Source organism: Podarcis liolepis, assembly GCF_965112155.1.
Source record: "Podarcis liolepis genome assembly, chromosome: 4".
In the NCBI taxonomy this organism is placed as follows: Eukaryota; Metazoa; Chordata; class Lepidosauria; order Squamata; family Lacertidae; genus Podarcis; species Podarcis liolepis.
Window position 1 is genome coordinate 7,231,323 of NC_139558.1, and position 21,179 is coordinate 7,252,501.

At 42.4% G+C, this 21,179-nt stretch overlaps 1 long non-coding RNA gene across 6 annotated transcripts in view; it reads right to left on the minus strand.

Annotated features, from left to right (window-relative positions):
* The window catches only part of LOC310706066, a 164,905-nt gene that overhangs the window by 13,073 nt on the left and 130,653 nt on the right, over window positions 1-21,179 (minus strand). For 3 of the 6 annotated variants that reach the window (XR_014525628.1, XR_014525629.1, XR_014525630.1), the window contains exons 4-7: window positions 17,716-17,921; window positions 17,541-17,609; window positions 12,244-12,352; window positions 8,161-11,542 (exon numbers count right to left, since the gene is read on the minus strand). This is a non-coding gene — a long non-coding RNA (uncharacterized lncRNA). Of the gene's footprint in view, window positions 1-5,427; window positions 7,217-8,160; window positions 11,543-12,243; window positions 12,353-17,540; window positions 17,610-17,715; window positions 17,922-21,179 lie in introns of those variants that run through there. The other 3 variants (XR_014525627.1, XR_014525626.1, XR_014525631.1) reach the window with 3 other exon arrangements.

The window sequence follows — 21,179 nt, forward strand, 5'->3', positions numbered from 1 at the left end:
TCTCCAGTAATGAAGAATAATTAAAGCTCTTTTGTTAATGTTTCCCAAGCCACTCTTCAGTTAGCTATTCACAGTGATCAATGCAACCAAACTTGCAACAAGAATTAGCATTACATAGAGAAATAATAGTCAGCCTGTATAACAAGTCCTCATTGGCATGACCCAATAGAATCAGCACAAGCATAACTATTAGAGGGGTTTTGGAGGGGTGGGGTTGGCAATAACATTCTGGTGAAAGATATTTATAATAGTCCATCAGTGGTAATAACTTCAAGTGAGGGAAAACAGCCTCTCGTTCCTTTTTGAATGTGCAACTCTGGTATAATCAAAAGGCGGGGTAGTTAGAGAAAAATGTGGATTACCTTGCAATTGAGTAATGATTATAAATGCTAATCCTATCTGTTGATTGAAAGGTGTATAGCTCTGATTGGCAGGGTAGAGAAAATTCCACTTATATTCCATCTATTGGTAGTATTATAGATATCAAAAACTAGAGATTAATGGATAAGCAATTAAGAACATGAGAAGGAATGAGAGGTTTTTGTAAGAAAACTGTCATTCATTATATCAAATAAAGAAATCATCCTTTCTACAGCGAGAAGTACTCGAGTTTGCAATCGTTCTGTGACATCTACAAATTAGGCAACCAATTAGCCTGATAAAAGAGGGAAACGGTATTGAGAAGTCAAATAATGATAGAACACATTGCTTCTTATCTATACCCCCAAGCATGCTTGGATATCATGCTTTTGAATTTATTCCTATCTATTAAGTTGCAAAATTGTAGCCCTCAATTATATGGGAGAAAGTAGAGGGGTCTGCTTAGGGACATCATTAGAGTAGGGGCTAAAGCTGCTTCACAACTTTGCCATTTTTGTCAGGATTCTACTTGGTTTAGATACCTGGGGATAGCTCCCCTGAGTAAGAGGCCTGGGGCCTTCCAGCAAATCCCAGTACAATTGAGAAGATATGGAAGAAATTGCAAAAGTCCCTAAGAAGCTCTGAAGTACCACTTCTCAGAGATGTCACACCTCAGTTCTTCAAAACCCCTTTGACCACATCCTAAGCACTGGCTTGATCACCAATTCCTCACATTCACACCCTGGATCTCAAGAGTGAGGCAGTCTACTTCTAGATATGCAGAATTGGTGGAGACAAACAGAAAACTGGTTTAATAAATCTTTCCCCTCACTCCAAAAACACCTTGCATTCCACCAAAAACCAGAATTCTCTCTCCCGCTCTCATGATCGACAAACATGAATTCTACCATAAGTTGATGGCATTCCATGCTAGTAGGCCCATTGAGTTCACAGACATGATTCATTCATTTAATGGGTTTACTCCGAGTCTAAGAGAAGGAAAGCTCTGGTCCTAAACCTCTGCTGCCGTGCGAGATATCTCCAGGAGAAGAAAATGCTAAGGAATAAACCATATACAAATCTGGCATGAAGTCCCTAAGATGGTTGGATGGCGTCTTGTACGTCGTCTCCTGGCAACTCCTGTAGCCAACCCAAACATATTGCTCTGCTTTCCTTTGGACCACATCAGTGAAGCCAAGAGTGGGGGTCTTGTTGTGTGGTCAGCCCAGGACCTCCACACACACTGCCCAGTCCTGCACTCTGGGGAGGTCACTTTGGTGCTGGTAACACAGCAGTTTGACTTCACCCCTGAAAGTGCACTCCATTGTCTCCAGAGACAGACAGATGCAGACAATATTAATTTCATTGGGTTTACTCAGAGTAGAACTTAGCTGAATACAATATAGAGTCAACAGGGCTGTAAGTGATCTTAGTCATATAGGATTGTTCATGCGTTTCAACAGAACCCTCCAGAATTTTCTCTTCTTCCAACCCACCCTCAATGTGAATTAAAAAAAGGTCTCAAGAGGCCCTTTGTCTCACAACCAACCTTAGCAAAGGAGAAAAGATGTGCTACTGAATTGTCCTGTACAAAGAAAAGCTGTGGTTCTGTCCTCTACCTTGTGCTCAAAAAATGAAATAAAAAGATATGAGAGAGAGAACACTGCAATCTAACTAGGGGAGTATTCATGAGGTTTGCAGATTTGGAAGAGCAGTCTCATTAAGAATTTGTGGTTCTAATTGGCTCAGGTAAGGTGCCTGGAGGCTTGCTTGGCTTCCTAGGGAGAGAAAAAAAACATGACAAAAGGACTTTTAAATAAAGGCTGTCCTGATGGTTTAATTATTTGTTTTAAAAAAGGAAGGATTTAACTGGAGACACAATAGCAACCCCATGGTGGGCATGAACAGGAGGGGAGAATCCAATGGAAACCATTAGCACTGTGAAATTCCTTCCTCCCACCCACTCCTGGCCAACCACTGGCTACCTCTCCTGTGTCTTACTGGAGACACCAAATGCTGAAGTCATTTCCACATTTTAAAAACCCCTATTTATTTAGCAACTGGACAGAACCTTCACAATTCATATTTTCCTTCACACTCAGAGCCCTATGCAGTGGAACCTCGGTTTTTGAACGTAATCCGTTCCAGAAGTCCATTCGACCTCCAAAATGTTCAAAAACCAAGGATCAAAGGGCTGTCAGCAAGTTCAATGGAAGAAAAATGAAATACGCGCCTCAGAAGCCGTTTGACTTCCAAGGCGCATTTGAAAACAGAATCATTCACTTCTGGGTTTTTGGCGTTTGGCTTCCCAGTCATGCCGCAGCTGAGACGTTTGAAAACTGAGGTTTGAATGTACAAACTTCTCTTGTCTGTGTAAGAAGATACTCTTTCTCCCAGTTTTTAGAGCACTTTTGCCTGCAAAACAGGAACAGCTTCATGCAATTGCACATTATATTCATGATCTATCCTACGCATTTTTGCCATTTGAGTGATTTCTTTCATTTCTTTCCTGTTCTCCTTAGTTGATATTTAAAAAGAAAGAAACAACATTTTGAAAACTTCTTTGCAGGTTAGATGCTGATTGTCAATGGCAGCTGATTAAGTCTCTAAAACTCATTGCAGTACAACTGAAATGTGCCCACAAATTCCCACCCCCCATACACTTCATATCACATTTGCTTCACAGAATAACAAAACCTTATTTTCTTCTTATGTTTCAAGCCTCTTTGATCCATTGTCAAACTGTGTTGATTCTAATTCTTCATGTAACTGGATCGGCAATCACACTTTCTCATTATGGTTGTATTGATTATCCTTTTCTCATATTTGTATCATCACTTGTTACAATGAATATATTTAAAGAAGCCTATTATTGAAAATTTATCCAGGCAGTTATGACAACCAATATTCTTCTCTGTCTTATTTCATGCAGAAGGAAGAGTCACATTCACTTCTTCACCATAGCTCATTTTTGTTCATTTTGTGGCTTATTGTTGCTGTTATGTAATTAGGAAAAGAACGCTAATTTAAGTTAATTGAGCTCTGGAAATGCTCCAGGATCCTAGAGGAAACTGAAGTTTTGATAGGTGATATTGAACATTTTACTATCTTGATTCTTGTTCACGTACCCCTAAAGCGAACAAACCTGAAATGCCACACTGAAAGCAGATCATTAGACCCGAGTCAAATGACATTTCATACACTCCAATCCACATACCAAAGCCAAATGGACTAGCAACTGAATCTTAATTCAGCACTGGTGAAAATGTCCCCCACCCTGCTTAAGGGGTAAAAGACTTAGGGCAGGGGTCTGCAACCCGCGGCTCCGGAGCCACATGTGGCTCTTTTATACCTTTGCTGCGGCTCCGGGGCAGATACTAGCGAGGGGAGGAGGCGCATTGTGCGCCCCGACACTCCCCACTGTGGAGGGCGCTGTACTGGCTGTGACGTCGCATGGGGGCGGTGCGTGCGTTAGTCACGCACCGTCCCGACGTCACCTTCCCGCCCGCTGTCAGATTGCGGCTCCGGAGATATATTTGTTTTAAATGTCGCAATGGTTTTGCAGCTCCCAGGTTTTTTTTCCTTCGGAAACGGGTCCAAGTGGCTCTTTTTGTCTTAAAGGTTGCAGCCCCCTGACTTAGGGGATGCAGAGTAGGCCACATGGCACAGATGCAAATAATTTTGTTCTTCAAAAAACCAGTGTTGGCCCAAGCCAGTTTAACTCCTGAGGTGAAGGGCAAGTTGGTACACCATCCATAGTCCTTGTACAGAAGCTAAGTGGGCTGACAGCTGAATCTGACTTCAGCACTAGAGATGTGATTGTATCCTTCATCACACCAGAGGCAGCAAGTTAGTTTAGGGGCCCCAGGAGACTGTGTGATATACACAACTCTGCCCTCCAACAGATAATAAAGCCAGAGGAGCTCAAGAGGACCAGCCAGGGGACTGTCTCTGCTGCCTCTCAGTATCTGCATCCTCTGGTGATTCCCCCATCCTGTCTAATGGTAGGGTTGGCCATACCAACATCTAACCACTGCTTTGCACCCCTATCACCCACTTCACTCTGCCTAATGGTAGGATCATGCCTCACACAATCAGCCTAGCCCATTGATTTAGAGCAGTGATGGCCAAACTTGGCCCTCCAGCTGTTTGGGGACTACAGTTCCCATCATCCATGGTCTTGTTAGCTAGGGATGGTGGGAGTTGTAGTCCAAAAACAGCTGGAGGGCCAAGTTTGGCCACCACTGGTTTAGAGCCAAGGTGGGGAACCTCCAACCTGTAGGCCAAACCTGACCTTCCAGGAGTTCAAATTTGGCCTGTGAGGCCATTTCCCTCAAACTATGCTCATCTGCCCCACACCTGATGTCATATGTGATGTCAGGTGTGGAAGACATAGAGATGCAGTTGCCAGTGAACAATCTGGAGCCTTAGACTGTGCGCTCCTGATTTTGGACTAGCAAGGGGAAGCTGGCTTCCATAAAGCCAACACCTGCTGGATCAGCTGAGTAAGCAACTTCAATAGAAAGCAAAATTCAGTGTGTTCACTGTACCTGTGGGGAACTGTCTCATCCAGTCAATGTCTGGCTCTACTGCCCATCAGCTGAGCAGTAAACCAAAAGCCTCAGGCATAGAGCTCTTTACAATCTCTGCATGGTGCTTTGAAGTCCTTACTTCAGGATGTCAAAGCACCCAATCACCAGCCATCCTTGTGATGTCCGATGATTGACAGGTGGGCAGCCTCACCCACTAGTCAAATTCAGCCTGTGAGACTAGGATCTGATAAAGAACAGAAGAGCTTCTCCAACCTTGGGTTGGAGGCTTTCACATCCTTCATATGTACCATGTTTATCATCGTGAGAGGAAAGTAATCTGAAAATTACCCAGAAGAAGAAGAAGAAGGTTTGGGGAGGGGGAGGGAAGAAATATATTTAGGATCAAATTGTAAATAATGGAATGACTTTGAAGAGTTTCCTTTTAGCCCCAGCTGAGTTTTAGACACTATAAATTCAAATAATCTGATCTAAATAACTGCATTTCAGTGTTTCATACATTTCCACTCACCCGAGAACTAGAAAATATGGATGTGAAATGTCATAAACATATTCCTTGAAATACCGCTAGATTAAGAAAAAAGTTTGTGGGAGTTCAGAAGTGACCTTGATGATTAGCTGAAGGCTTTATGCTTAACAATATGGTCATCCCAAAAGAGGTACACTGAAATAATCTCACTGGTTGAAAAGATGTTCTTTTCCTTTTTTTTTATTTAATGTTATGAACCACACTGTAACGGTGTATTATTTTTCTCATTTTCCAAGCATGCGTTCAGATCATTTAATATAATTGTATGTTTTATGTGCACTGAGGTGTTATAAAGCACTAAAAGATGAAGAAAACGGATGGTCTTATTATAGCACAGATCTACAGCACAGCCCAACAATTATAGGGAAGCTTCTTGTTAGCTCTCTCTTTCTAGCGGTATACATATAAGCAACAATGACAAACAGCAATGCTTACCTTATTAATACTTCACTACTAATACATCAGCTTTAACTAAGTCTCAGGTGACCTAAAACACTCTCAACTGAGGCAGGGCCTTTGCCTTAACTTGCATGCTTCAACAGTTTTATTATGTTAGCTTTCTTTCGACACACATAATGCACAAATAAACTGATCCGTTGGGTATCTAGGCCCTCGTTGATATTCCACAGATTAACTGAAGTTTTATTCAGAGTGAAATAAAAAAGAAGAAGCTAACAATGGCAGGAATGTACACAAGCTTGTAAATTGCAGCAGTGCTAATCAAATGTGGGTTTAGCAGTTGATCATTTCCTCAAGGCTTAAATGTTATAAATGAATGTTTGATGAAGAACAGCCCTTCTTCCACCCCACCATATCCCGTTTATCTGAGAGCAAACTATATTTTAGCCCTATGGAAGATGCTGAGAAATACACAGCCATTTCTAATAACCTGATGTTCATAATAATACGATTGCAAGCTAAATGGCCTGGGGTGGTGGTTAGGCCATCAGATCTAGCAGCTGATGGGTCAGATCTGCCTCCAAAGTAGCTCCATCTGCCCCTTGTTGATCTGAGAATGTTTTGGGTTCACCCTCTGCCTACTCAAAACCAAAACTGACTATACAATCTGGTATCAAGGTCAAATGCACCCCAAGAAAGCTAGTGGAAGTTATTAAATATGACACAATTTGCAGGTAAGAAACAAACACATTTTCGAGAGTTTCCTTTTCCCAATAAAACTATATAGTCACAAAAGACCCTCCCATTAGTGCATATATAAGAGTAAGTACAGTGGTACCTCAGGTTACAGACACTTCAAGTTACAGACTCCACTAACCCAGAAATAGTACCTCGGGTTAAGAACTTTGCTTTAGGATGAGAACAGTAATAAGGACATATTGTCACACAGCAGCAGCAGGAGGTCCCATTAGCTAAAGTGGTGCTTCAGGTTAAGAACAGTTCCAGGTTAAGAACGGACGTCTGGAACGAATTAAGTTCTTAACCCAAGGTACCACTGTATAATGTAACAATAGTGCAATAATAATTAATCATAAAATACCAGTCACAACAACCAATTTGATAGACCTTCCAACTATAGCATAGCTGCTCTGACTCTACTGCTGTAGCTGTACAACAACTACATTCCACAACTTCATGGGGTGGAGAGACAAAACTGTTTCATATTGCAATGTTGTGCCATTGCACTGATCAGAGAGATAATTCCTTTCCCTTTTCTTGGTGTCAGCAGTGGCAGGTCCTACCATTTTTGAGACTGGCTCTTCTGGTGTCTTTGGCAACCTGATCTAGATCCATCCTACACCAGTTTGATCAATTAGGGCTACAAGAAAGAGACTTTTTAAGGATGTTCAGTCTATATTGGATTCTTCACCTTCCAAAATAAAAATAGAGAGAGAGAATGTCCACCATATTTCTTTGGGTGGGGAGGGGAACGCACCCACCAACAGCCACCATTTGATTATCAATGTATATAGGATGTAGAGGTGTTGAGAGAAGTGAATGATTTGTATTGTATGAAAATAGGTGTGTGTGTGTGTGTGTGTGTGTTTGTGTGTGTGTGTGTGTGTGTGTGTGTGTTTAACCCAATTGAAACCAATTTAAACAGCATTTGGTGGGGTCACTTGAACCCCTAGTGCCTTATAAGCACCCCCCGCCTCCATTCATTCCAGAAGGAGAAGAATTAACTCTAAAAGCCGTAAAGGTAAAAACTTGAATTTTTATCTACATTAAGGAAGGATGGGTCCCTAAAACAGCACATAGCAATTAGCCCCTTGTCTAAGTTAAGGGCCATCTGAATCACAGGTTTATGGCAGACTGACATTAAAGCAGTATGGATTCCCCACACCCCAGTTTTGTCGAGGTGTGTTTGACCCCATCTCTCACTACTTGTTGTTAAAATGTTCCTCACACTCTTGCTAATTAAAAAGCCGTCATGAGCTGTTTTATCAATTGTAGTCCGGAAAGACCAAATAAAAACTACTCTCTGCCTCATAAGAGGACCTCTGAAAGAAAACACATCTGTACCTCAGCACATTTGACTGATGCGGGTGGCGCTGTGGTCTAAACCACTGAGCCTCTTGGGCTTGCCGATCAGAAGGTCGGCGGTTCGAATCCATGCCACGGGGTGAGCGCCGGTTGCTCAGTCCCAGCTCCTGCCAACGTAGCAGTTCGAAAGCATGCCAAAATTGCAAGTAGATAAATAGGTACCATTCCGGTGGGAAGGTAAACAGTGTTTTCATGCGCTGCTCTGGTTTCGCCAGTCATTCTGGCCACATGACGTGGAAAAACTGTCTGCGGACAAACGTTGGCTCCCTCGGCCAGTAAAGTGAGATGAGCGCCGCAACCTCAGAGTTGCTCGTGACTGGACTTAACTATAAGGGGTCCTTTACCTTTATCTTTCTACCTTTGACTGAAGCCCTCACACAACACAGATTCATGAGATGCACTCTTTTAAATGCCTTATGGTTAAAGTTTTGCCAAACATAGAGGCTGACTACCTAGGAGGAGGTTAAAATGCTCTAGCTCCTGATTGGCATTTTCAGAAAGCATGGTGGTTCAGGAAATACCCGGGTATGCCATCCCTGAGGTGGATGCAATTGCCATGTCACCTTGCCAGCAACAACGCCTTCTTAGATTTTCATGTTGGGCATACGTTGTTCTTGCAGCCTACTTGCCCAGTTAAGAATCGGTCATAAGAGAGAAGATGAAAGAAAAAGATGGCAAAGTCACAGGCCCCTTGGATTAACCCTCTGCTTCCCATGCACATGGAAGTTCTTATTCCCTTCTACTTTGTTAACATCTGAGTGCCTGAAGAAGAAAATCAAAGTGGTGTTTTCCCCCTACCAATCCACATCCATACTACCCAGCTAGTAAACATGTAATAATAAAGATCAAAATTATCATTTTGCTGCTGGGTTTTAGAGCTCTTGATGGAGGTGTCCGTTGGAGAACTTGGAGGTGTTGAAGGAGCAGCTGTGGAAAACGGGGGAAATCATCTTCCTAGACCTTTTGTTGCTTTAGGTGCCTTGACAGGCCTGTAGCCACAATGAAATAGCTCAGTTAATGCAAGATGTTAATAGCCAAGGAAGGAGGTGAGCTTTCTTCACCTGGACAGAAGGTACCAGTGCCGTCTGGCTTTGGGATAATAAATACAGACCTTGTGTTTTTATGTTGCGCACCACCTTGCTATATTTTCTGTGAAAGTGCAGTTTAAAAATTCCAAAATAATAAATAAATAAAGTTCTAAGGCCCTCGTCCACAGTAAAGATTTGAAGCATATGATGCTTGTAAGGAAGATCCGTGGCTGTATTTCCCCTTATTTTCATGGATTTCTTTAATACCCTCCAAGTGCCATGTGTTAATTGAGTTAAAAATTGCCACCTCTCCCTTAATTTTAACTTTCAGTGTTTTCTCGTTTTAGAATGTATGATTAAAATATAAGTGGCAGCCACTGAGGAAAAAAATTGTGGGTTTTAAAAAATAATAATAATAATGTCGCTTTAACAAACTCTGTCGTTCCTGCAGTCTTTCACTAAGGTTACACAAAGACTCTAGTGCTAAACACAGAGAAGCTACACAAAGACGCTGGTAAATACCTTACTTGGAAGAAAATTCCATCAGTTTCCCTCCCTCGCAGCGATTATTTCCTCATTGACAGTGATTTCATAACTCCACAAAGCTATTAATTCAGATTCTGAAGATACTATCAAGTTGTATGGTATGCATTGGGTCTAATCAATTTCTTTCTGACAAAATGGATGTATAGGGCATGTAACTTTTTTAAAAATAAAAATAAATGGGTCACATCCTTTATTTAGCCCTATAATCAAACACACAGATCCAGCAAAATCAAATTCTTCCCCGCCAGGTGCATTTTTATTTCTCAGGTCTGTATTCACATTGAATGAGGAGGGATTGTTAATCCTTCTTGAAAAGGATGGAATTGCTAATGCAGTTAAGTACTACTTGACATGTTAAGTACTTTCTTTCTGAATGCAGAAATTAAGCAGCGTATGATAAAGGGGGTTCTCTTTTTTCCCAGTATGGTACAAAATCTTCGGAAGAGTTCTCCTTATTTGTAGCCCAGAAATAAAATCTAAGTGTTTTTTCATGTTTCCTCCAGAAGTCTGCTGCTTTCTTTGTCTTTTGTTTTATGGCATCATTTTCTGATTGCCAGTTTATCACCATAGTGTTTACCGTGTGCCAGTTCAAACCCTCATTTTATTACTAAAAAAGAAAGAGGCAAATTATTCCTCTACTTAAATGTTTTGAATTCTTATGTAAAAATCACGAGCCTGTGAACTATAATTCATTCTTAAGTGAAAGAGAAAGTTACCAATGTTTTCCTCAAACCACGCAAAGCCCAGTGTGAATATGGTGTGTTGGAAGAAAGTCAGGAGACCGGGAGACATTCATTGATTAACTAGGACCCATTTACTAATTACAACGTTCTCTGGAGGGAACCGGCTCAAAATTTATAGCTGTACAAGCAACACAAGACTGAGCCTGCAAGGACAAATTTCTGATAGCTGTTGCGCAATGGACTGACAACCTCATTGCACTGTCTGCATTTGAATGTGTAGCATATCAGAGTCAGTCACTTCTGGATAAATGTCTGTATATACTAAGCTGTATGCCTAGAAATGGCAATATTCTGTGGCACCACTTGTACTGTAGTAAATATCCAGATTTTTGCTTTTGAAGCATCTCTGGAAATTGATGTATTTATATGGTTCCTCTTCTTCATCCCGCACCCTTCCCTTCCCTTGTTCTTGTTGTCTGTTGCACAAAAGGAAGAAACTGAATAAAAACAAAAACATAGAGCCCATAATGGATCAAATTGCATAGGCCTATATAACTCACCATCCTGATTTGTACATTGGCCAGTTAGATGCCTACCTGAGAAATTAGTGGCTACTACCATAACTCGGGTGGCACTGTGGTCTAAACCACTGAGCCTCTTGGGCTTGCCGATCAAAAGGTCACAGTTTGAATCCCCACGATGGGGTGAGCTCCCGTTGCTTGGCCCCAGCTCCTGCCAACCTAGCAGTTTGAAAGCACACCAAAATTACAAGTAGATTAATAGGTAAACGGCATTTCCGTGTGCTGCTCTGGTGTCGGTGTTCCGTTGCGCCAGAAGCGGCTTAGTCATGCTGGCCACATGACCCAGAAAAACTGTCTACGGAGCAGACAAATGCCAGCTCCCTCGGCCTGTAAAGCGAGATGAGCTCCGCAACCCCAGAGTCATTCACGACTGGACTTAACTGTTAGGGGTCCCTTTATCTTTACCATATCTTGTGGTAGTAAGTTCTGAAAATTGATGATGCACTGCTTAGAGAAGTGTTTTCTTTTATCCATACTGAATTTTCTGCCATTTAGATCCATTAGAAGGTCATGTGCACACAATTTGGTGCACACACCGCGTGCCTCTCATCTTCCATTCCACATCACTGTTGTGCCCCCCCCCCCGTGCTGCCCTCTCAGCTTGGCACCCAGTGTGGGCAAACTGGTCATGCTAGCCTAAATCTGCCTCTGTTTAGAGATTTGTGGGCAGGGCTGGATAAACCAACTTAAGTCCATTTCCAGTCAGGTTCAAGTACTCAATCACAGTTCTGTTCTGTTCTGTTCTGTTCTGTTCTGTTCTGTTCTGTTCTGTTCTGTTCTGTTCTGTCCTGTCCTGGTTTTTTGTGGACTTTCTGAAAGGACACGCACGCAACAAAAACATTGTTATTAGTACACATTTTGTACATGTCCCTCCCATAAAACACACATTTTTTCAATGTCATTTTTCTGTAAAATGCCTACATTTCACATGTAAAATACATATTTTTCTTTTGTGGACCCAAAGTGCACAAATTCAGAGAAGTGTGTAATCTGACTGATAGCTGCATTCTGATTCACCTGCATGAAATTTGAATTGGGTTGGTGTGCTACACAAAGGGGAACAAATAGAACCCCCTTCCAACCCTACTTGTAGGGAACAGGGGAGGGTGGGGGAATAATAATAATTGGTCCTTTCAGCAACTCACATTGAATTCTTGTAATTCTCTAAAAAGTATAATTTTGGGAGCAAAGCATGGATGGCTTGCACATCTCTGCCAGGAACATATCAACTAGACCCACAGATCATGAGCGCCCTATGCTTGTGGGCCAAAATGGAACACTAATAGCATGATCTTACTCGGCAGTAAGTCCCATTTAGTTCAATGGATTTACTCACAAGGAAGTGTTCAAAGGGTTTCAGCCTTAGACAGCTCAGTACTTTGTGGCACATTTTCTTCCAAAGCCACAGCAGAATATAAGCATCTAAGTATTATCTGCATCATCCTTAATTTGAACTCATGTTACTCACCACTTAAAATATGAATGCTTAGGCTGATGAAAATTCTTAAAGTAATCCTGCTTCACTGCACTTAAGAAGTTTTGCTGTTCAAAATAGTAATTCAAATGAAAATTGCTGGAAAGGAAAAATTAATGTTAATGTACTGAAGATCACCGAGTACTTTGTGTTGACGTGGCATGGAAAATATTTGGCTTCAGAAAAGCTTTGCACTGGTGTGCATTTTTTCTGTGCTCTGAAAAGCTGCTAGTCAAACTATAATGTTGATAACACAAAGTCAGTTGTCACAGGCTGTTTTACCACACCTCTCAATTACTTGGATGTAAATCTCACGGCTCCGTAAATAAAAGGTTTCAACGACAAAAGTGACATTCAATTTAATAGAAACTTTCTGCAGACAGGCTTGAAGTGGCAGTTTTATCTGTATCATAATATTTAAAATATTGCACATGTATGATGCACACATAATACACATTGATGATGATGTACATATGCAGTGTTGTATTGCCTCAAAATCAGCAGCTGAAGTACACCGTGGAGATAGACTTTCTGATAACCACACCACTCAGATGTGGGACTTGTATTCCAAAGGTTCTTTTAGATATAAAAATGAAGTTCAATAAAAAACCAAGAGATAATGCCCAGATCTAATTACCAACTATCTAAGTGAGGCAATGGTACTTTAAAAGAAACCTAATTCTACAAACATGGGTTGGCAACTGGGATTTTTAACAACTTAACCTTTGTACTGCAGCTAAAGGCAGATGTGAAGCTCCTAAATAATGCCAGTCATGAGATGAATAATTTAATACAATTTAGCATAATGTTAAAAAACAACAATTAAAAGCCATGGGCAAAGTTCCTGGCCTTCCTGAAGCTTTAAAAATGATGTACACTTTGTAGCAAGAAATGTAAAAGCATAATCACATAAAGGCTTGCCTTTTACAAATTTCTTAACCTATTTCCGTGTTCGTTCTCAGTGGAACTACTGTGAAGAAATAGGCAACTTCTGCTTTGATCCAGTGCAGGTGATCCATGCGTGTGGGGAGATCTCCTGGTGAAACATTGCATGCACAGAATGGTGTGACATGTGTCATTCTTATACCCTCCAACATGTTGCTGTGGAAAACCAGGATGGTCATGAAAATATATATGAAGTGGTAGATTCATGTGAAGTTTTTCCTAATCTGTAACTGGCAGGTATACCCTGTATATACATGGGCATGTGTTTGTGTGCTCTTGTTTTCAGAAATGCCCTCCAAGACATGAATCCTCATGGAGAAGGATTCAGCATAGCTTTCCTCCTATCATGTGATGCAACCAGTGGCGTAGCGTGGGTTGTCAGCACCCGGGGCAAGGCAAGTAATTTGCGCCCCCTAACCCATGGATTTGCGCCCCTAACCCATGGATTTGCGCCCCCTAACCCTAACCCCCAGATGTTGCGCCCGGTGCGGCCGGCCCCCCCTGCACCCCCCACGCTACGCCACTGGATAAAACAGGCTTTTATGGGAAGATTAAGTTTTAACTCCCAACATTTACTGCTCCCCCATACATAAACGTGATATTTAAATAATTTAGTCCAGAAAAGGCTTTACCACTTAATTCTGCTGTTTGAACAAACTGATCCCAAGACCAGCTGCAGACTATGATCAAGAATAATGTTTCATTTCCCATTCTTTGCCACTGCTGCATATTTTATTTATCCCACTGTGATACACATTATTATGTAAGTTGCAAAAGACAGCTTTCATTATATTCATATGATGCCTTTAGTGGTAAAATAATGTTTCTCCTAACCTGAGATCACTGACATCTATCTAGCTATCTAGCTATCTCTATCATCTATCTATCTATCATCTATATCTGTAAACAAGTTTCTCCCACAACAAAAACTGGAAGTTTAAGAGTTACTGTTATATAACTTTCTCCTGCAAGGTTCTTCCAGGACAGCAAAGCCCATCACGATTCATTCCTTTATTTTTCACCATTAGCTGAAATAAAACTGAATGCCCCTACCCCGCTAAATAAATTAGAGTCTTATGAAATATAAAAAACACTAGGAGCCAGAGACCTGAACTAAATGTATCAACCAGAATTAGAAAATGACCCCTGAATCCTGAATATGACATCGTTCCTACCCCCTCCCAACCCCACAAAGAAGCAAACAACCCTATCAGCAGCCTTTACACCCCAGTCATCAATGCACATGGAACAGTGTCCGAGAGGTTGTAACATTAGGTTTTCTGATAACAAACTGATGCGCTCATCAGCAAAGGGTTGCACAGCTGCTTGGCTATTGCTAGTGTTTAATAGTGGACTGGGATGCTATGAATACTTGTGATTTTCTGTTCCCAAAGCAAAAACTACACATTCACTGCCGTGGATAAAGAATTCATAGAAGCAGCAAGTTTGCAAATTGCTTCATTGTATTCACAAGCAAAAAACAGCTCATGGGCAATAGCCTAGTATGGCAACTTTCATTCTTTCATTTCATTGACCTTTCTTCCAAAGAGGTCAAGGTGCATACATAGTTTTTGCTCCATGCCTACAACCCTCTAATCCTCACAAGAAATAACCCTGTGTGGTAGGCTGAGAAAGAGAATACAGCCAGGCCAAGGTCCCTCAGGGAGCATCATATTTTGACACGTTTGCCGACAGAGCCTAGGGCTTGCCGATCAGAAGGTCGGCAGTTCGAATCCCCGCGACAGGGTGAGCTCCTGTTGCTCGGTCCCTGCTACTGCCAACCTAGCAGTTCAAAAGCATGCCAAAATTGCAAGTAGATCAATAGGTACCGCTCCGGCGGGAAGGTAAACGGTGTTTCTGTGAGCTGCTCTGGTTCGCCAGAAGCGGCTTAGTCAGGCTGGCCACATGACCTGGAAGCTGTACGCCGGCTCCCTTGGCCAGTAAAGTGAGATGAGTACCGCAACCTCAGAGTCGTCCGCGACTGGACCTAATGGTCAGGGGTCCCTTTACCCTTACCTTTTACTTTTAACTATGGAGCTCTACGACGACTCTTATAATGAAAAAGGGGGGGTGTCCTAGAAAAAGAGGACGTATGGCAACTCTCCCCAGGTCTAGTCCAGCACTCTAACCATTAAATTGGGAATCCAATGTGAGAGGTAGAAAGCAGGAACTGTATACAAGGACTAAGCAATGGCAGGAGCTCTCCAGTTTTCAGAAGGGACATTCCAATCCCCTGGGGAGTGAACCTTGGACCTTCAGCATGCAAAACAGGTGCTCTCCCACTGAGCCATGGCCTTTCCCCTAAGATGGCAGGAGCTAAGAGACAATGCACACGGAGTTCATTCACATGCTCTAAAATCATCTGTGTAGAGCTGGCCAGTGGACAGACGCACACACATATGGAGGATATAAGCCAGTCATCACTGCTCATACATTGACAGTGATTCTTGAGAGTATGATAGCGCAGCTTGTGTGAATGACTGCTGTGAAGCAGCATCTGCCAATGTGGTTATAACAGCTCATATGTTACTTCCCCCACACTTCTGTGCCTAACAGGCCACTGTAAATGGAGGGGTGGTTGTTTTTTATATAGACGGCATAAACTGGCCCACGAGCAACAGCAATTTCCTTGATTGTCGCAGCAATTTTTTCCTGCTGCTTCAATCACAGAAATATTGTTGATTAATATGTCCATTGGAGCATTCTGTTTCAACATCTAGCTACTTCTATAAAATATTATAGATATATATGTTCCATTTGGAGATTGGTAAGTGGACCAGCCAACCCTAAAGAGTTAAAACATGCAATATGGGGGCAGCGCAACAGAATTTGGAGGTGAAGAGTCCTTGGGGAAGTCACATCTTTTAGGGAGTGGGAATTGTGCTTTCCTTGTTCTTGTGCTGTGATCCTTAGATATGGAGATAAGGATGGGTGAAGCTGTTATCTTACGTTTGGTCCTCCACTATATTCACAACACATTGCACTTTTTTAAAAAAATCCACATGAAAAGCCAACAACTTCTACCCGGACACTGAGGTCCAGCACCGAGGGCCTTCTGGCGGTTCCCTCACTGCGAGAAGCCAAGTTACAGGGAACCAGGCAGAGGGCCTTCTCGGTAGTGGCGCCCTCCCTGTGGAACGCCCTCCCACCAGATGTCAAAGAGAACAACAACTACCAGACTTTTAGAAGACATCTGAAGGCAGCCCTGTTTCGGGAAGCTTTTAATGTTTGATGTATTTTAATATTCTTTTGGAAGCCGCCCAGAGTGGCTGGGGAAGCCCAGCCAGATGGGTGGGGTATAAATAATAAATTATTATTATTATTATTATTATTATTATTATTATTATTACTACTACTACTACTACTACTACTACTACTTTATAGAGTGAATTTCTCCTAATACACACTTTTGAATGTGCAAACTTAATTTAATTTCTCCACCAACCCTGTATGGAGATGTTGATATTTCATTCCCTATGGATATGGTACCCAACATTTGATTGTGTTATGTATTTTTTAATCTTTTTTATAACATCCCCTTCCACGCCAACTTCAGACCCCCATCACAATTGTATAATTTGCTTAGAGGCCTCATTCCATGCCCAGTAAGTGCAAGATGCCTTTGCCCAGCAGTGCTGTGGCCCACAGGTTGCAGTAAAATACTGGGCAAAGCTTTGCCCAGTGTCTTGTCTGTGTGATGGGCTCATGGGAAAAAGCTGTCTCATAAGCCCTTGCAAAGGAGTGGGGGGAAACTTCCCCTGCAGCTTAGGGCCACTTTGACTTGAAAGCTTTCCACCCACCCTCGGGTTAGAGCCTTCACTGAGCAATTCTGGGTCACTGGTTAACCAGGCTGTTAAGAATTGGTTTTCCCCTCTCAACCTGATAGACACTTGGTTGGGTTTCCCCCCCACTTTCCCTCAGTGAAATTATGGCCTTGCTTTGTTAGGTAAAGAACATTGTATGAGGACGTAATGACATTGGGAAGGATCAACATAGTATAGAGGTCCCCTCGTAAGAGGTCAGAGGGCAATATTGACCATGGCACCTCCAAGCTTGGGTTGGGGTATCTGTCTGGTTGGAATCTGCACCCTGGTCACCCAGTGACAACTTGCTAGCCTGGCTTGCACCACAGCAAGGTTCAGCACTGGCCAACTCCCATGAAACAGGTTTGGGGCAGTTCAAGCCCAATGGATCCACTTGGGACTTCTGAAATGATGAACTGAACCTGGCCCTAATGCCATGCCAACCCTTACCCTGCCTGCTGCTGCCAATAAAGACTTGGCTTGATTTTATCCCACCACCATTGTACAATCTGGTTATTTTTCTGCTCTCATGTGCCTACCTGGGCAACTGCTTCCTATAAGTGATCTGCAACTTTCTTCAGATATGTGAGTATTCAGAAAGGCTGCAACTGTATATAATGAACTGTGTCAAAAGAAATTCATTTTATGACTAGCCCCCCCCCCCCCCCGCCAAGGACAAATATATAGTCAAATAGCTTAGTGAACATAACTTACGCTTTTCACAATGCCTTGATTTTTTGGCTGCAGGATTTTAGTGCAGAATCCATGTGCTTAGAGCATGAAGTGGGTAGAAGTGGCTTAAGTGGACCAACAGCTTTTTTTATTTCTCATGCATCATGTTTTCTTCCCGTGCCATATCTTCCTGTGTAGTGTCCAGGATATTCTTGAAGATGTGAGCTAACGAGCCTTCATTACTTTCCCTAAGGAGATTATAGTAAAAGCTAATAGATATAATTGTCAGGAAGCTTTCCCTGATATTAATACTACCTGTTACCTTTATGTAATTCATCCTATTACCCTTCATTATTAGCCCTCTTTCAGTCTGCTACATAAGCTCCAAGATTTCGTACGTTTTTATCATGCACATGTGTCACTGGTAGTTAAGTTGCCTCTACTGCAGTACTTTTTGAAAGCTTGCACACATCTTGGCATGGATCAGACCTTTGTGTTCGTATCAGATGAAGATTAAGTTGGTGCTGAAATGACTGGGGCAGGTCCTGCCCACAGAAAACTCTCTCTCTCTCTCTCTCTCTCTCTCTCTCTCTCTCTCTCTCTCTCTCTCTCTCTGTGTGTGTGTGTGTGTGTGTGTAAGAGATTCACAGAGTTTGATCCACAGTACAGATGGCAATGGCCTCTCTGAGGATTTTAATTTTTTTGCAATTCTTATCAAGACTCTTTGGACTTTCCTCAAAATCCCTATAGGTGGTTTCCCCAGAGAAGCCATTGCAAATTCTTCTTGACTTTCACCTTAGGTGAAAATTTGCAGCAGTGACAATATGTCCTTATTACATTTTAGCCATAGGCTACTGTAGCAAGAAATAGCTGGTGCATCACCCCTAGGTAGCTTGAAGACAACCTATAAGCTAGGCAGTTCCTAGAGGCAACCAGAAGCTTTTATCGGGGGATAACTCTAGCTCACTTGTAGCATAAAACGGGGACACAGATCTCTGTGACAATCTGGAGAAATGACATCATGTTTAACTGCTATTGATATCAGTGGATCAATTTATGTCAAACCCTGTATTACACATCTACCATTTGAGGGGACCAAAATGTCTTTGAGAACATCTGCATTGTTCATTGCCCCGTTCCCCCTGATCTGTTATTGCTTAAGCCATTCTAAAAAGCTGCACTTTTTTAAAGCTGCACAAGCTACAGTGGTGCCTTAAATGGAGTCGAAATTGCCCTCTTCCTAGCTACAGCCAAAGCCTTGCTCTGTCACTCAGATATTGAGTCCTTCAATATCTGCCTTCCCACGGTGCCTCCTTAAGTATATCCCCTTCACCTTCCTGTTTGTGGCAGGGCTCATGGTCCTGTGATCATGTGGGAGCTTCAACCAAAACAGAGGTAGGCAATCTAAGGCCCAGGAGCCGGATGCGGCCCAATCGTCTTCTCAATCCGGCCTGCGGATGGTCCGGGAATCAGCATGTTTTTACATGAGTAGAATGTGTCCTTTTATTTAAAATGCATCTCTTGGTTATTTGTGGGGCATAGAAATTGATTCATTCCCCTAACCCTCCAAATATAGTCTGGCCCACCACATAGTTGCAATTCCGTGCTTCTACACATGCGCAAAGCATGATTTAGTGCTTCTGCGCATGTGTGACTGCCGAAACCTGGAAGTAACCCGTTCTGGTACTTCTGGGTTTCGGCACATCTGTAACCCGAAAGAACGCAACATGGAGCATCTGTAACGCGAGTTTTGACTGTATTCCCTTCTTGAAAGGGAGAGGCGATTGTCTGTATTTCTGCAAATTTTGATGTTCCCCTGATACCTCCCTCTTCTGCATGGATGCAGCTGTTTTAGCTTCACAAGAATCAGCACACAGGTAATTAGTTCTCTCTAGATGCCATTTCAGCCCCACATTGCCAGTGGCACAGAGGGCTAATGGGGCCTACTGCATTACCTTCACCAGCTCCATCTGGTACGTAGGCTGAGACCCTACCTGCCCGCGGACTGCCTCGCCAGAGTGGTGCATGCTCTGGTTATCTCCCGCTTGGACTACTGCAATGCGCTCTACGTGGGGCTACCTTTGAAGGTGACCCGGAAACTACAACTAATCCAGAATGCAGCAGCCAGACTGGTGACTGGGAGCGGCCGCCGAGACCATACAACACCGGTCTTGAAAGACCTACATTGGCTCCCAGTACGTTTCCGAGCACAATTCAAAGTGTTGGTGCTGACCTTTAAAGCCCTAAACGGCCTCGGTCCAGTATACCTGAAGGAGCGTCTCCACCTCCATCGTTCTACCCGGACACTGAGGTCCAGCACCGAGGGCCTTCTGGCGGTTCCCTCACTGCGAGAAGCCAAGTTACAGGGAACCAGGCAGAGGGCCTTCTCGGTAGTGGCGCCCTCCCTGTGGAACGCCCTCCCACCAGATGTCAAAGAGAACAACAACTACCAGACTTTTAGAAGACATCTGAAGGCAGCCCTGTTTAGGGAAGCTTTTAATGTTTGATGTACCATAGTATTTTAATATTCTTTTGGAAGCCGCCCAGAGTGGCTGGGGAAACCCAGCCAGATGGGCGGGGTATAAATAATAAATAATAATAATAATAATAATAATAATAATTATTATTATTATTATTATTATTATTATTAGAATGAATGTAGGAAGAGAGAGGAATACCCCTGTTGCTAAGGCAACCAGACCAGTGCCCCCTCCCTGTGGTTGTTTCATTTCCACCTTTGCTGTCACAGTTGTAGCAGAGTGCAGGAAAGCGGGAAGTGATAGCCCAGTCGTCTTGGCAAAGCAGGGACCTGGCTTCCTCATACCTGTTCAAATCAAAGCCTGTCCCCACAGAATGCTTGTTTGAATACTTCTATATCCTTAGGAACTCTCCTTCCAAATTATCTGAAAGAGGTGCTTTTCTCAGGGGACGAAACCGTTTATAAAATGCACAAACCTTTTCATTTCAGCCATAACTGCAACGAACTTTTGCCCCATTGATTTAAATGGAAATTAAGAAAGATTAAAATTCTCCAGATTGGAGCCAAAGGTATTATACTATAAGGTTAAAAACAAAACATTTGTAAAAGTCTGATTTTCCAATTAAGATACCTCAAGAATGACCATATTTAAAATGGGTCAACACCGGAGCTGGGCAAACTATATTTCAGATATGAAATAAAAGAAATACTTTGACTGGGAAGCACTCAAGTACGAAATGCAAATGTATTTTACATAAATCCCTAGTGAATTTTCAGAGTAAAATATGTTAATTCAATAATGTCTTTCGGTAATACTGGAACAACTTGTAAATGTGTGATTTAAATCATGGTACTTAACAGTTACAGAATGGCATATTTATTTTTTAAAAAAATTAGTTGTGGGGGAAAGAAGCACCTTACAGAAACCACCCAGGGTCTGAATGTGACCATTTCATAAAGAAAATGGTACCAAACCATCGTTTTAGCTGATAAATCAGTGGGATATGAAAAGCTATTTTTTACGTGT